This window comes from Muntiacus reevesi, chromosome 13 (genome assembly GCF_963930625.1).
Source record: "Muntiacus reevesi chromosome 13, mMunRee1.1, whole genome shotgun sequence".
NCBI classification, from domain to species: Eukaryota; Metazoa; Chordata; class Mammalia; order Artiodactyla; family Cervidae; genus Muntiacus; species Muntiacus reevesi.
In genome coordinates, this window is record NC_089261.1 from 43581495 (window position 1) to 43598876 (window position 17382).

Below are 17382 nucleotides of genomic sequence, written 5' to 3' on the forward strand. Positions count from 1 at the left end.
TTTTATATTGCTTTGTTAATAATTTCTCACTTTCTTTTAATATATACTATATCCTCACAATTTTCTCAAGTCATTGATATGGCAAACAACAGCTATTCTTGTCTCTTTATCCATTTGTGAACTTTTGATTGCTATGTGTCTCACTGTGCTCCTCCTCGCGTTTATCCTGCCTGGGAATCGGTGCTTGCTGGACTTTGTTGATAGCCATTTCCTTTCCTATGTTAGGGAAGTTTTCAGCTATTATTTCTTCAAATATTTTCTTTTTTTTTTTTTTTTTTTTTAATATTATTTTATTAGTTGGAGGCCAATCACTTTACAACATTTCAGTGGGTTTTGTCATACATTGACATGAATCAGCCATATAGTTACATGTATTCCCCATCCCGATCCCCCCTCCCACCTCCCTCCCCACCCGACTCCTCAGGGTCCTCCCAGTGCACCAGGCCCGAGCACCTGACTCATGTATCCCACCTGGGCTGGTGGTCCGTTTCACCATAGATAATATACATGCTGTTCTTTCAAAACATCCCACCCTCACGTTCTCCCCCAGAGTTCAAAAGTCTGTTCTGTATTTCTGTGTCTCTTTTTCTGTTTTGCATATAGGGTTATCGCCACCATCTATCTAAATTCCGTATATATGTGTTAGTATACTGTAATGTTCTTTATCTTTCTGACTTACTTCACTCTGTATAATGGGCTCCAGTTTCATCCATCTCATTAGAACTGATTCAAATGAATTCTTTTTAACGGCTGAGTAATATTCCATGGTGTATATGTACCACAGCTTCCTTATCCATTCATCTGCTGATGGGCATCTAGGTTGCTTCCATGTCCTGGCTATTATAAACAGTGCTGCGATGAACATTGGGGTGCACGTGTCTCTTTCAGATCTGGATTCCTCAGTGTGTATGCCCAGAAGTGGTATTGCTGGGTCATATGGCAGTTCTATTTCCAGTTTTTTAAGAAATCTCCACACTGTTTTCCATAGTGGCTGTACTAGTTTGCATTCCCACCAACAGTGTAAGAGGGTTCCCTTTTCTCCACACCCTCTCCAGCATTTATTGCTTGTAGACTTTTGGATAGCAGCCATCCTGACTGGCGTGTAATGGTACCTCATTGTGGTTTTGATTTGCATTTCTCTGATGATGAGTGATGTTGAGCATCTTTTCATGTGTTTGTTAGCCATCTGTATGTCTTCTTTGGAGAAATGTCTGTTTAGTTCTTTGGCCCATTTTTTGATTGGGTCGTTTATTTTTCTGGAATTGAGCTTCAGGAGTTGCTTGTATATTTTTGAGATTAATCCTTTGTCTGTTTCCTCATTTGTTATTATTTTCTCCCAATCTGGGGGCTGTCTTTTCACCTTACTTATAGTTTCCTTTGTTGTGCAAAAGCTTTTAATTTTCATTAAGTCCCATTTGTTTATTTTTGCTTTTATTTCCAATATTCTGGGAGGTGGGTCATAGAAGATCTTGCTGTGATTTATGTCGGAGAGTGTTTTGCCTATGTTCTCCTCTAGGAGTTTTATAGTTTCTGGTCTTACATTTAGATCTTTAATCCATTTTGAGTTTATTTTTGTGTATGGTGTTAGGAAGTGTTCTAGTTTCATTCTTTTACAAGTGGTTAACCAGTTTTCCCAGCACCACTTGTTAAAGAGATTGTCTTTTTTCCATTGTATATCCTTGCCTCCTTTGTCAAAGATAAGCTGTCCATAGGTTCGTGGATTTATCTCTGTGCTTTCTATTCTGTTCCATTGATCTATATTTCTGTCTTTGTGCCAGTACCATACTGTCTTGATGACTGTGGCTTTGTAGTAGAGTCTGAAGTCAGGCAGGTTGATTCCTCCAGTTCCATTCTTCTTTCTCAAGATTACTTTGGCTATTCGAGGTTTTTTGTATTTCCATACAAATTGTGAAATTATTTGTTCTAATTCTGTGAAAAATACCGTTGGTAGCTTGATAGGGATTGCATTGAATCTATAGATTGCTTTGGGTAGAATAGCCATTTTGACAATATTGATTCTTCCAATCCATGAACACGGTATGTTTCTCCAACTGTTTGTGTCCTCTTTGATTTCTTTCATCAGTGTTTTATAGTTTTCTATGTATAGGTCTTTTGTTTCTTTAGGTAGATATACTCCTAAGTATTTTATTCTTTTTGTTGCAATGGTGAATGGTATTGTTTCCTTAATTTCTCTTTCTGTTTTTTCATTGTTAGTGTATAGGAATGCAAGGGATTTCTGTGTGTTAATTTTATATCCTGCAACTTTACTATATTCATTAATTAGCTCTAGTAATTTTCTGGTAGAGTCTTTAGGGTTTTCTATGTAGAGGATCATGTCATCTGCAAACAGCGAGAGTTTCACTTCTTCTTTTCCTATCTGGATTCCTTTTATGTCTTTTTCTGCTCTGATTGCTGTGGCCAAAACTTCCAACACTATGTTGAATAGTAGTGGTGAGAGTGGGCATCCTTGTCTTGTTCCTGATTTCAGAGGAAATGCTTTCAATTTTTCACCATTGAGGGTGATGCTTGCTGTGGGTTTGTCATATATAGCTTTTATTATGTTGAGGTATGTTCCTTCTATTCCTGCTTTCTGGAGAGTTTTAATCATAAATGAGTGTTGAATTTTGTCAAAGGCTTTCTCTGCATCTATTGAGATAATCATATGTTTTTTATCTTTCAATTTGTTAATGTGGTGTATTACGTTGATCGATTTGCGGATATTAAAGAATCCTTGCATTCCTGGGATAAAGCCCACTTGGTCATGGTGTATGATTTTTTTAATATGTTGTTGGATTCTGTTTGCTAGAATTTTGTTAAGGATTTTTGCATCTATGTTCATCAGTGATATTGGCCTGTAGTTTTCTTTTTTTGTGGCATCTTTGTCTGGTTTTGGAATTAGGGTGATGGTGGCCTCATAGAATGAGTTTGGAAGTTTACCTTCTTCTGCAATTTTCTGGAAGAGTTTGAGTAAGATAGGTGTTAGCTCTTCTCTAAATTTTTGGTAGAATTCAGCTGTGAAGCCATCTGGTCCTGGGCTTTTGTTTGCTGGAAGATTTCTGATTACAGTTTCGATTTCCTTGCTTGTGATGGCTCTGTTAAGATCTTCTATTTCTTCCTGGTTCAGTTTTGGAAAGTTATACTTTTCTAAGAATTTGTCCATTTCATCCAAGTTGTCCATTTTATTGGCATAGAGCTGCTGGTAGTAGTCTCTTATGATCCTTTGTATTTCAGTGTTGTCTGTTGTGATCTCACCCTTTTCATTTCTTATTTTGTTAATTTGGTTCTTCTCTCTTTGTTTCTTAATGAGTCTTGCTAATGGTTTGTCAATTTTGTTTATTTTTTCAAAAAACCAGCTTTTAGCTTTGTTGATTTTTGCTATGGTCTCTTTAGTTTCTTTTGCATTTATTTCTGCCCTAATTTTTAAGATTTCTTTCCTTCTGCTAACCCTGGGGTTCTTCATTTCTTCCTTCTCTAATTGTTTTAGGTGTAGAGTTAGGTTATTTATTTGGCTTTTTTCTTGTTTCTTGATGTGTGCCTGTAATGCTATGAACCTTCCCCTTAGCACTGCTTTTACAGTGTCCCATAGGTTTTGGGTTGTTGTGTTTTCATTTTCATTTATTTCTATACATACTTTGATTTCTTTTTTGATTTCTTCTATGATTTGTTGGTTATTCAGAAGCGTGTTATTTAGCCTCCATATGTTGGAATTTTTAACAATTTTTTCCCTGTAATTGAGATCTAATCTTACTGCACTGTGGTCAGAAAAGATGACTGGAATGATTTCAATTTTTTTGAATTTTCCAAGACCAGATTTATGGCCCAGGATGTGATCTATTCTGGAGAAGGTTCCGTGTGCACTTGAGAAAAAGGTGAAGTTGATTGTTTTGGGGTGAAATGTCCTATAGATATCAATTAGGTCTAGCTGGTCCATTGTATCATTTAAGGTTTGTGTTTCCTTGTTGATTTTCTGTTTAGTTGATCTATCCATGGTTGTGAGTGGGGTATTAAAGTCTCCCACTATTATTGTGTTACTATTAATTTCCTCTTTCATACTCGTTAGTGTTTGCCGTACATATTGCGGTGCTCCTATGTTGGGTGCATATATATTTATAATTGTTATATCTTCTTCTTGGATTGATCCTTTGATCATTATGTAGTGACCTTCTTTGTCTCTTTTCACATCCTTTATTTGAAAGTCTATTTTATCTGATATGAGTATTGCGACTCCTGCTTTCTTTTGGTCTCCGTTTGCGTGAAATATTTTTTTCCAGCCCTTCACTTTGAGTCTGTATGTGTCCCTTGTTTTGAGGTGGGTCTCTTGTAGACAGCATATATAGGGGTCTTGTTTTTGTATCCATTCAGCCAATCTTTGTCTTTTGGTTGGGGCATTCAACCCATTTACATTTAAGGTAATTATTGATAGGTGTGGTCCCGTTGTCATTTACTTTGTTGTTTTGGGTTCACGTTTATACAACCTTTCTGCATTTCCTGTCTAGAGAAGATCCTTTAGCATTTGTTGAAGAGCTGGTTTGGTGGTGCTGAATTCTCTCAGCTTTTGCTTGTCTGTAAAGCTTTTGAATTCTCCTTCATATCTGAATGAGATCCTTGCTGGGTACAGTAATCTAGGTTGTAGGTTATTCTCTTTCATTACTTTCAGTATGTCCTGCCATTCCCTTCTGGCCTGGAGGGTTTCTATTGATAGATCAGCTGTTATCCTTATAGGAATCCCTTTGTGTGTTATTTGTTGTTTCTCCCTTGCTGCTTTTAGTATTTGTTCTTTGTGTTTGATCTTTGTTAATTTGATTAATATGTGTCTTGGGGTGTTTCGCCTTGGGTTTATCCTGTTTGGGACTCTCTGGGTTTCTTGGACTTGGGTGGCTATTTCCTTCCCCATTTTAGGGAAGTTTTCAGCTATTATCTCCTCGAGTATTTTCTCATGGCCTTTCTTTTTGTCTTCTTCTTCTGGAACTCCTATGATTCGAATGTTGGGGCGTTTCACATTGTCCCAGAGGTCCCTGAGGTTGTCCTCATTTCTTTTGATCCTTTTTTCTTTTTTCCTCTCTGCTTCATTTATTTCCACCATTTTATCTTCTACCTCACTTATTCTATCTTCTGTCTCCGTTATTCTACTCTTGGTTCCCTCCAGAGTGTTTTTGATCTCATTCATTGCATTATTCATTTTCAATTGACTCTTTTTTATTTCTTCTAGATCTTTATTAAACATTTCTTGCATCTTTTCAATCTTTGTCTCCAGGCTATTTATCTGTACCTCCATTTTGCTTTCAAGATTTTGGATCATTTTTATTATCATTATTCTAAATTCTTTTTCAGGTAGATTCCCTATCTCCTCCTCTTTTGTTTGACTTGGTGGGCCCTTTTCATGTTCCTTTACCTGTTGGGTATTTCTCTGCCTTTTCATCTTGTTTAGATTGCTGTGTCTGGAGTGGGCTTTCTGTATTCTGGAGGTCTGTGGTTCCTTTTTATTGTGGAGGTTTTACCCAGTGGGTGGGGTTAGACGATTGGCTTGTCAAGGTTTCCTGATTAGCGAAGCTTGCGTCAGTGTTCTGGTGTGCGGATCTTGATTTCTTCTCTTTGGATAGCAATGGAGTGCCCAGTAATGAGTTTTGAGATGGGTCTATGTGTTAGGTGTGACCTTGGGCAGTCTGTATGTTGACGTTCAGGGCAATGTTCCTGCGTTGCTGGAGAATTTGCGTGGTATGTCGTGCTCTAGAACTTATTGGCTCTTGGGTGGTGGTTGGTTTCGTTGCAGGTATGGAGGCTTTTGTAGGGTCACTTATTACTTAAAGATTCATGTAGTCAGGAGTTTTCTGGTGTTCTCAGGTTTTGGGCTTAAGTCTCCTGCTTCTGGATTTCAGTTTTATTCTTCCTATAGTCTCAGGACTTCTCCAACTATACAGCACTGATAATAAAACTTCTATGTTAATGGTGGAAAGTTTCTCCCCCGTTAGGGATACCCAGAGAGGTTCACCGAGTTACATGGAGAAGAGGAGAGGGAGGAGGGAGATAGAGATGGGCAGGAGGAGAAAGAGGGGGACTCAAGAGGAGAGAGACAGATCTACGAAGTTGTCTGATCCCAGAGTGTTCTCCGTAGCCCAGACACCCACAAAGATTCACAGAATTGGATTGGGAAGAGAAGGGGGAAGGAGGAAATAGAGGTGTTCTGAGGTAGAAAACAGAGTCAAGATTGGGAGAGAATAATCAACACACTCGTGAATAAAAATGGGAGCTGAATATTGGATTCTTAAATGTTCACAATTTATATCATATACTGAAAAACAAAAATTAAAAATCTAGAGTAGAGGTTAGACTCTTAAAAATACTATATTAAAAACAAAAACCAAAACACACAAAAGAAATTTTAGAAATATATATGAAGTTTGGTATAAAAATAGGGCTTCTCTTCTTTTTTTTTTCTTCCCTTTCTCCTTCTTCTGTAAGGTTATAGTGGATTGAAAATGAAAATTAAGGCGTAGTAAAAGGAGTGCTAGAGGGCTTTAAAAGAAATAAGAGAAAAAGAAAAAGAAAATAGAAGAGAAGAAAAAAGAAAAGAAAAAAAGAAGAAAAAAAAAAAAAAGAAAAAAGAATGAGAAAAAAAATTGTTTTGCGTAATTAAAAAAAATCGTAAAAATCTATGAAAATGAAAGTTAAGGAGTAATGGGGGAGTAATAAGGAATTTTTACAGGAAAATAAAAGAGAACCAAGAAAAAAGAAAGAAAAAAAAAATTTTTTTTTCCTTACTTAAAAAAAAAAAAAAGAAAAAAGAAAAAAAGAAAAAGAAAAAAAAAAAAGAAAAAGAAAAAATATATCTAGGAGTTTCCCTGGAGCTGTTGCGGTCAGTGTGGGTTCGGCTCAGCTTCAGATAGCTCCTCGTTCCAGCTTACACTTCTCGATATCTACAGGCCCTTCCGGTGTAGTCAGTCCGTGGTTTCTTCGGGGATTTTAATCTGTTACACCGGTCCCTTTGTTTATTTGGGTTCTGTTGCCGGTCTCTCTTCCGCGCCTAATTTCCGCCCTGACACACGGGGCGGAGGTGGATTCTTATTCAGGTAGCTAGTTCCGTCGCGCTGCGGCGAGGGGCTGTGCGGGGAGGGACCGGCGCTCCCGGGAGAGGCTTGCGCTCTTTTCTCGATCTGCGCTGCTCAGGCTCCGGGCTGCTCCGTCTGAAGCGCGCGCCACGCTGCGCGCGGCTCCAGCCCTCGGGCGATTCACAAAAGCGCGGCACACAAAGCCGGGCCCGCGCTCCGTCCCCACGCCGCCCGAGCGGCCCAGGCAGCCAGGCGCTTGACGGGCGCTCTCTCCCCGGGTGCGGCGCGTCCTCTGCCCCGCGCGGTCCCAGTCTCAGTCCCCGCCGGCGCCAGTCGGGAGCGCGCGCCCTCTGCCCTCCGTGTCCCCAGCCGCAGTTCCCGCCCGCGCCGGTCGGGCGCCCGCGCCCTCCGTCTCGCCACGACCCTCCCGGCGGGCTTCGGCCGCCCAGAATCTCGGTCCCTTTGTTCTGCGAACGGCCGGCAGTGTGTTCGGGCCGGTTAATTTTCTGTCTCTTTTGCTGTCCCACAGTTCAAGTTGGCAACTCACAAAAGCTCCCTCTGATTGTCCTCAGGGCGCTCAGGCCCGGATCCAACCCCAAGTAATGCCGCCCGCTCCTCTCCGTTCCGTCCCCACTTGCTGGTGGCGGATGCGGGCGTCTGGGGTACTTTTCTGCTGGGAGTTGCTTTTAGGCTCTTAATCTGTGGGTTTTATTTATTGTATCCCTCCCAGTCAGATTCAAACTCTTGAGATTCCAACACTTCCCCCAGGCCCGCCAGAGCGAGGGTTTCCCGGTGTCTGGGAACGTCCTCTATTAAGTCCCTTCCCGGGACGGATCTCCGTCCTTAGCTCTTTTGTTTCGCTTTTTATCTTTTATATTTTGTCCTACCTCCTTTCGAAGACAATGGGCTGCTTTTCTGGGCGCCTGATGACCTCAGCTAGCGATCAGAAGTTGTTTTGTGAAGTTTGCTCTGCGTTCAGTTATTTTTTTGATGAATTTCTAGGAGAGATAGTGGTCTCTCCGTCCTACTCCTCCGCCATCTTGGCTCCTCTTCTTCAAATATTTTCTCAGGTCATGTCTCTCTTGTCCTTCTGGGACCCCTACAATGTGAATGTTGGTGAGTTTAATGTTGTCCCAGAGGTCTCTCATTAAGACTCTTACTAAAGTTTTAATTCTTATGATTCTATTCATATTTTCTCATAAGCCTTCTTTCTGATTTAGTTTTGTATTTGGCTTTATAATTTTCCTTTTTCTTTCCTTTCTTGATTCTAGGAGTCACTGTATTTCTTGTCATTGTCAATAGAACATTGACATAGAAGAGAAAAGGAATATAATTGCCTGAATTTGCTTTAATGTTTGCTCTGAGAATCAGGTAATTTATATTTATTTCTGCTTGCCAAATATACTAGCTTCCTATTTTGTCTAGACACTGTGTTTGTATAAATGTGAATGATGCTATCCAAAACTATAGATTTATGATGGAAAAACGTAATCTGCATTTCCTTTCCAGAGACTGAAAAACCATAACTCATGTTTTCAATTTCTTTTTAGAAATATTCAAACAATTCTCCTAGAATGCAAAGTGAATAGTATTCTTACTTTAAAGATAGCTTTGTGCATTAATACTTAACATTTCCCCCCCAGTTTTACCGAAAAATAGTTGACATACATCACTGTGTAAGTTTAAGGCCTACGGCATAATGATTTGATTTACGTTTGTGAAGTGATAGGGTCGACTAACACCTGCCATCTCATAGAGTCCAGTGGTCATGTGTGGATGTGAGAGCTGGACTGTGAAGAAAGCTGAGCGCCGAAAAATGGATGCTTTTGAACTGTGGTGTTGGAGAAGACTCTTGAGAGTCCCTTGGACTGCAAGGAGATCCAACCAGTCCATCCTAAAGGAGATCTGTTCCGGGTGTTCATTGGAAGGACTGATGCTGAAGCTGAAACTCTAGTAATTTGGCCACCTCATGCAAAGAGTTGACTCACTGGAAAAGACCCTGATGCTGGGAGGGATTGGGGGCAGGAAGAGAAGGGAACGACAGAGGATGAGATGACTGGATGGCATCACTGACTCGATGGACATGGGTTTGGGTGGACTCCAGGAGTTGATGATGGACAGGGAGGCCTGGCGTGCTGCGGTTCATGGGTTCGCAAAGAGTTGGACATGACTGAGCAACTGAACTGAACTGAACTGAAAATCTTCAGAGTTCATCTGTGTTGTTACAAATTGTAGAATTTCCTTATTTTTTTAAGGCTTAGTAATAGTCCATTGTGTGTATATATGTGTCTGTTTATATGTGTGTGTGTGTACACCATAGGGGCTTCCCTGGTAGCTCATCTGGTAAAAAGTCTGCTTGCAATGCAGGAGATCCTGGTTCGATTCCTGGGTTGGGAAGGTATGTATATACGCACCATAACTTCTTCATCTATCAACAGATACTTACGTTGTTTCCATGTCTACTGTAAATAATGCTGCTATGTACATTGGGGTGTAGATATCTTTTAGAGTTAATGTCTCAATTTTATTTGAATACGTTACCAGAAGTGGAATTACTAGACCAGGTGGTAGTTCTTATATTCTAACAACATTGTGAGGGGTCCCTTTCTCCACATTCATACTAGCATTTGTTATCTCTTTTTTGATGATGGATTTTCCAACAGGCATACAGTGATACATCCCATTATGGTTAAATTTTCATTGCCCTGATGACTGTATTTTCATGTACCCATTGCCATTTAATATATATTCTTTGGAAAAATATCTATTCAGGTCATTTGCCGTGATTTTTTACACATGAATGGTATGAGTTTTTAATATATTTTTGATATCAACTGCTTATCAGATATGGTTTTAAAATATTTTTTATTGTTCCATAAGTCTTCATTTTAATGATGGCTTCTTTTGCTGTGCATACGCTTTTTAGTTGGATGTGGTCCCATTTATTTTGATTTTGTTGTTTATGCTTTGTGTTTGCAGTTCAGTTACTGTGTTGTAAAAATTTGCTTTTTTATTTTTTGGTTTCTATTGCTTTGTCAATCTTCTCATTTTTTGCTTTCTTAATTTCATTTAGTTGTCTTGTCTAAGCATTCTTGTAGGTCATTAAACTTCCTTATGAGGGTTATTCTCCATTCACTGTCTGATAGTTCATAGATTTCCATTTCTTTATGTGCGTGTGTGTGTGAAGTCATTTCAGTCATCTCTGACTCTGTGTGACCCCATGAACTGCAGCCTGCCAGGCTCCTCTGTCCAAGGGATTCTCCAGGCAAGAATACTGGAGTGGATTGCCGTGCCCTTCTCCCGGGGATCTTCGCCATTCAGGGATTGAAACAGTGCCTGCTATGCCTAACGTGCATTAGCAGGCAGGTTCTTTACCACTAGAGCCACCTGGGAAGCCCTCCATTTCTTCAAGATCAGTAGTTCAGTTCAGTTTAGCCGCTCAGTCGTGTCCGACTCTTTGGAACCCCGTGGACTGCAGCGCACCAGGCTTCCCTGTCTATCACCAACTCCCGGAACTTGCTCAAACTCATGTCCATCAAGTTGGTGATGCCATCCAACCATCTCATCCTCTGTCGTCCCCTTCTCCTCCCGCCTTCAATCTTTCCCATCATCAGAGTCTTTTCCAATGAGTCAGTACTTCTCATCAGGTGGCCAAAGTATTGGAGCTTCAGCTTCAGCATCAGTCCTTCCAATGAATATTCAAGACTGATTTCCTTTAGGATTGACAGGTTTGATCTCCTTGCAGTCCAAGGGACTCTCAAGAGTCTTCTCCAACACTAAAGTTCTAAAGCATCAATTCTTCAGCACTGAGCTTTTTTGATAGTCTAACTCTCACATCCATATGTGACTACTGGAAAAACCATAGCTTTGACTAGACAAATCTTTGTCGACAAAGTGATTTCTCTGATTTTAAATATGCTGTCTAGGCTTGTCATAGCTTTTCTTCCAATAAAAGTTATTAAAGCTTAATTAGTCTCATTTGGTGGGCTTCCCAGGTGGCATTAGTGGTGAAGAATCCACCTGCCAGTGCAGGAGACATAAGAAACGTGGGTTTGATCACTGGATCGAGAATATTCCTTGGAGGAGAAAATGACAATCCACTCCATTATTCTCTCCTGGAGAATCCCATGGACAGAGGAGTCTGGAGGGCTGCGGTCCATGAGGTTGCAAAGAGTCAGACACCACTGAGCTTCTGAGCACATAGTCTCCTTTGGCTGTGTCATATTTACCTGACTTTTCATGATGGTTGGTTCCTTACATCAATATCTGTACATTCGAGCAATGGGATTCCTTTTCCAGACTTTATAGGTTTTCTTTGGCAGAAATGAATCTTCAGCAATCAGTTAAGTTTGAGTGTTTCTGCTGATATTGTCATTAGGCAGGTGAGATCTACTATAATGGTCTATATTTTGGTGAAGCAAATCATTCAAACTCAGAGATAGAGGACTGGGAGTGTGCTGCTGGCTGAGAATAGTTGGGTAGGACTGCAGGCTCAGTTCCCTATCACAGTGAGGCTGAGGCTGTGCTGTGAACTTTGCCATTGCTTGGATTCTCTGGACAGGCTCACTAGATGGTTGAGACTGAGCACTATATTCAGTTGTAGAAGGAGCTGTGAATTAGATTCCCTCCCCTAACAGAGCAGCAGGATGAAGCCCCGGGCCTGCACAGCTTGTTGTTTGGGGACCCAAATCAGGGAAGAGTGTGCACTGAATTTCTGGGTCGGGTGAGGTCACTGGTTTTGCTGTGTAGATGGGGAAAACCATGAGCTGTGGTCTTGGCTCAAGTGCCATCGTAACCAGGACTGTTGAATACACGGTTCCCCATGTGCTCTGGTTAGCTTCCCTGGTTAGGCATGCCAGAAACCATATTTAGTAATGAGTGGGGCTACTAATCAGTTTCCCTGTCCAGGTACAATAGAAGAAGCAGCTTTGAAACTGGTAAAGCTGCTGGTTGTTTTGACTCAAGCTGACTTGTGCCCCAACTTCCCTTGCTGATCAAATCCCCTGGTTTTGTTCTAACTATCATCTCTGGTTGCTCCTTTTTTTGGCTTGAGTACTGTTGGGCTGCACAGACAGATTCCACATGTTCTTGCCAGCCTTTCTGGTCATGGTGCCAGGAGCCAAAGAGGGTAGGTGGAGCTCTGTCTCAGCTTCCTTACCTGGGTGGGAAGGAGAGGGGCCACTCTAAGGCAACTCTCAGTTTCGCAGATAGGTTCTCTGGGTAGGAAGGGTTCAAGAGCTACTCTCACTCTTGGTTATAAATGGTTTCACCTGCACATGTGTAGCATGAAAATCCTCCATACCCAGTACTGGCTCTGCTCTGGGAGTGATGGGCTTTGCCCACCTGCCTCTGGGCCTGCGCATCACTGGGCTGAACACTTTCTGGTGTTCTCACCAGCCCCTCTGGCCAGGCAGGGTGTGACTTACTGCCTTGCCTGCACCTGGGCTCTGGGGATGGCCGCACTCCTTGTTTGAGGATCTGAGTCAAGCAGATCTGCTCCTTACTGAGTCTCCTGGTCAGAGTGTGCTGCCAGGCTGGTTCTGCAGATGAGCAGATTTGTGGATTGGGATAACTACTTACACGCTGCAAGTGCAAACTCAGTCTGCAAACATCCCTGTGCTGGTTGCTGCAAGCCCCTCTTCCTTTCTCTGTAACAGTCAGATTCCCAGTGGTTGAGCCCTACAGATTCCTATGTAATCCTCTGTGGGCTAAGATCTGAGCAGTGATCCCCACAAGGCAGGGGGAGGCCCAAGTGTTCCCCTGGCATCTCTTTTCTTCTTGGAGGAGCTGGACACTCTGGGGAGACCTCTCTGCGGTGCTGTGATGAGCCAGGGAGGAGGCGAGGTGGTCAACATGACCTTCTAATGCAGTCTGGTGTCTTGTTCTTGAATAATTTTTAGTTGTTCCTCTTGTGACAGGGAGTGAAGTCAGGAACAATCTATGCTACTGTCTTGGTGACTTCACTCAAAACACACACACATATTTCCCCACTCTACTTTTCAACTTCCAATTTGTGAAGAACACTGATCATTCCAATAACTTACACTAAGAAAACCGTTGCAGCTAAATGTTTCTCTTATACTTTGTAAAGCAAGCATGAACGAATAAAAGAAAGTATGGAAATTTATGGTAACACTTGAAAATGTGTGATTTATGCTAAAAAGTCACCATGAAGACTGAACATGCTATTCAGGAATTATTTAACACTTTCACCCTAGATATAACTTGCTCTTTTTAAATATGATAAGACATTTTAATCTGTAGTCAGGTATGAGATGTTTTGTTTTGTTTTTTTATTAAATGGTCACTGTTCCGTGCAGCTAAAAGATAAATGATCAAAGATGGGAAGAGTAATTTTTATGACTCCCCTTTTAAATGAAGGTTGCACTGAGTCAGCTTAGAATCTGTGCTCAAATGTGGAATGGAGTTTTCCATCTTTATCCTAAATTTTTGTTTTACCCCTGATAAATCAAACCATAATAGTATAGAGTTGTTAATAACCAAAGATTAAAATGAGATTTTCTAGTTTTGCTTCCCAAAGATACACGCACACACACACTCACACACACATATATGTGTATATGTGTATTTATCTAATATCTGTTTTATTGAAATACTAGTATTAGATGAAATATTACATAGCCAGTAAATGGATTAAGTTTTGGCTATGGTTATATCTGTTTACATAGAAAGAAATGGACAACTTGGACACTTTAAATGGATATTTCATTAATTTTTTTTATAGTGTGCAATAGCTAAATAGTAATAGCCACAGTATCTTTTTATAGGTTACAGGTAATGCTGTTTCATACTTTTATATAGCAAGTAGCAGACTCTGTGGTTCATCCCTCTGGGGATTATGTTTTACTTCCGACTTCAATTAGACAGTTTTGTTGTGACCCAAGATATGATATTTCCATTCTTGGCCTCCAGGGCAAAATGAGGAAAGTAGGCAGGAAATGCAGAGTGCCTAATCTAGGCTGTAAAATCTGTCAAATCACTCATTGGTCATAAGTAACCAGTGGCAGTCACATTTGAGAGCAGAAAGGAAACCAAAGTCTCCTTAGAAGTACGGTTGGTAAAAACTCAGATTCTATAGTGAAATATAAGCAATTATATTTAGGAGAGATGATTGTTTCAAGTAATAAGGTCACTAATACACTAATGAAGTGACATACTAATGCAGACAAAGGTGGGACAAAATGCTATTGAGAATAAAATGAAAATTAAAAAGTATAAGTGGAAAAATCCAAACCAAACCAATAGATTTTTAGCTAAATTCTTTAGCTGAAATGAGTTTCATTACATCGTTATGAATAGAGGTAGAGTATTTATTTTATAACCCCATCTTCATTATATTGAGTTTTATATAATTATGCTAAAGCTAAGTGGTCAAGTGTATGGTAAACTATGTGTGGTTTTCATTTCATAAAAGGGTTTCCATCACTCCTGTACCTCCATAAAATCCTGAATCAAACAGCTCTCTAGAGATGGAGTGGGGCCAAATAACTATAGCAATTTCCAACAGATGGCCAGTTAGGTCTGAGTTACTGAGAACTTATATCTTTTAGACTGAACACCATTTATTATTTCCTTTTAACCTTTGTGGAGCCAATCAAATTAAATATTTGACACAGAAGTCTTTAAAGCCAAACCATTTATTGGATGGAAGAAATCAAAACAGGAAGGGGAAGATTGCCCTTCTGGGATCCAGAGATATGGTACTTCTCAGAGCAGAGTTGTCTCTAGGTTTCATACAAGAGAACAGTAAATAAATTAGAACAAATTTGTCTTTGATTAGTTGTGGTTGCCTGACCAGCCTGGGTTTCCATGGCGATCTTCCCAGAGACAATATGTGAGAGTGAAAATGGGTTTCATTTTAGTATCAAGGGAACCCTTTTTCTGTGATTAGCCTCAAACTGCTCAGCAGCTCACCTGGGCTCTGTGTATAGAATGGAGTAAAGTGTCAAATTGGCCACTTTATCCATGTGCCCTAATAGGAAATGCTCTGCCTATGTCCCTTTGGATCTTGTTTTTGCTTTGTGTTCGCTGAATGGAGTTACTTAACCTTTTTCATGTTGATTTGATGTAGATCTTTGCACACACACAACTCTCCAACGCACAATTTTACCCAAACAGGCTTCCTTGACCTTTATTATATCCAGGGAAGATTTCTGGGCTGTCTTTTTCTCCTTCTAGTTCATTAAACTAATCTGAGACAGGCCATGGCATGTAATGTTGGACCAACAAAATTATTTAATTCATCTTTTTTGATTAGATAATTCACACAGTATATACAGGGCTTCCCAGGTGACTCAGTGGTAAAGAAGCCACCTGCTAATGCAGTGCACTTGGGTTCAATCCCTGGGTTGGGAAGATCCCCTGGAGTAGGGAATGACAACCAGCTCCAGTATTCTTGCCTGGAAAATTCAATGGACAGAGGAATCTGGCAGGCTACAGTCCATGGGGTCACAAAGAGTCAGACACGACTGAGCAACTCAGCACCCACATATGCAGCATATGCACATTTCAAGAGGCATAAAAATGTGTACACTGGAAAGCACATCTTTCTCTCACTCCTATAACTCAGTTTCCCATATTCCCCCTTCAAGAGCGGGTTCTGTTATAGAGTGATATGTCGTTTATAACTTCATCCATGATTTTCTAGAGACCCTTTCAACTTTTCTTTCTTTCTCTACCATCCTCCCTCCCTGTTTGCTTCCTCCCTTCTACAGCATTCTCTCCTCGCTGGTCTTCAGCTTGATATTTGTTTAATTTAACATTATGTCTTGGACATTTTTCCTTATCAGTTTATAAAATAGCCTAACGCTTTTAATGGACACTTTATTCTCTTGTTTGGATATACTTTAAAGTGTTTATCCAGTTTCTTACTGATACTCATTTATGTTATTGCCAGGATTTTGTTTTACAAATAATGCAGCAGTGAATACTTCTGTACATGTGTCTTGTAGCTTCTGTACCTCTGGAGATAAAATGAAGTGGTCAATATATTTATACTACCTTCCACTTCTTTTCTCTTCTCCCAGCTCTTTAAATTTCTAACATTTCTCGATACTGGATTTATTATATTTACATTAGCTTATGTAATAATAACTTGTCCATTTGTTCTAGTCTTACTCTTATGTTTTAACAGACTTGGTGCTCACCATCAATCCTTTTGAAAGTTTCTTTGGAACTTATTTGGCTGAAGTTGGTCCTTTAATAGTTTTTCAAGAAAGCATCTTGAGAACTATGTTCCCTGAGGTATTGTGCATTTACTGTTGTTTATATTTGAATAACAGTATGAATACTACTTAAATTCTTTTCTCACACTCTGCTGATCTCTTCAAAAGACTTAATTGCTCACTACATTTTAGAATTGGATTTTGCCATACAGAAGGAAGTTTGATACCAGTTTTATTTATTTCTGATTTAAGTGACTTGATCTTTTATTCTGGATGTCCAAAGAATTCTTTCCTTATCTTTGATATCCGATGAATCTGTGTCTTTGTATCATTCTCTGTCATTTATTTTTGTTGTTTATTATTGGTAGAGTATGCTATACTCTTTTAACCTATAAATTTAAATCCCCTTTTCTTTTAGGGAAGTTTCTTGAATTTTATTTTTTATATTTGTTCTCTTTATCACTTAATACTTTTTTCTTGGGGACTCCAACTATTCAAATGTAACATATATCTTTTGCTTTTTCTCCTTATGTATCATTTGTTATTATTCCTTTTATCATTTTCTTAATCCTTTGCCTTTTATGTCTTTTACTCTCTTTTCACAACTATCTGATATCCTTCTTGCTACCCCCAAAGTGGCTTTCATTTCCATGATAAGCTTAGTTTTTATATGCCCCTTTCCTAAATTGTGCCAGCTTTTTTCCCCCTAAGGAAGTATTTGTTCAAGCATTCAATGAAATACTTATATGAAACAAGGCAGTATTATATGTGCCAGATCACTATTATACAGGCAAGTGATAGAGTAAAAGGAGACAAAAGTTTATCCTCTCACAGAGCTTACATTATAGTTGGCTTTTGTATTTCTGCCTTGACTCTCTTTTGTGTATGTAATTGTGTGTGTGTGTGCATACTCAGTCATGTCTGACTCTTTGTGACTCCAGGGACTGTAGCCCTCCAGGCTCTTCTGGTTCATGGAATTCTCCAGGCAAGAATACAGGAGTGGGTTGCCATTCCCTTCTCCAGGGGATCTTCCTGACCTGGGGATTGAATCCAGGTCTCCTGCATTGCAGGCAGTTGTTTTACCATCTGAGCCACCAGGGAAGCTCATAAAAGCGATTACTTCATTGGATTTCTATAAAATTCACTACAGT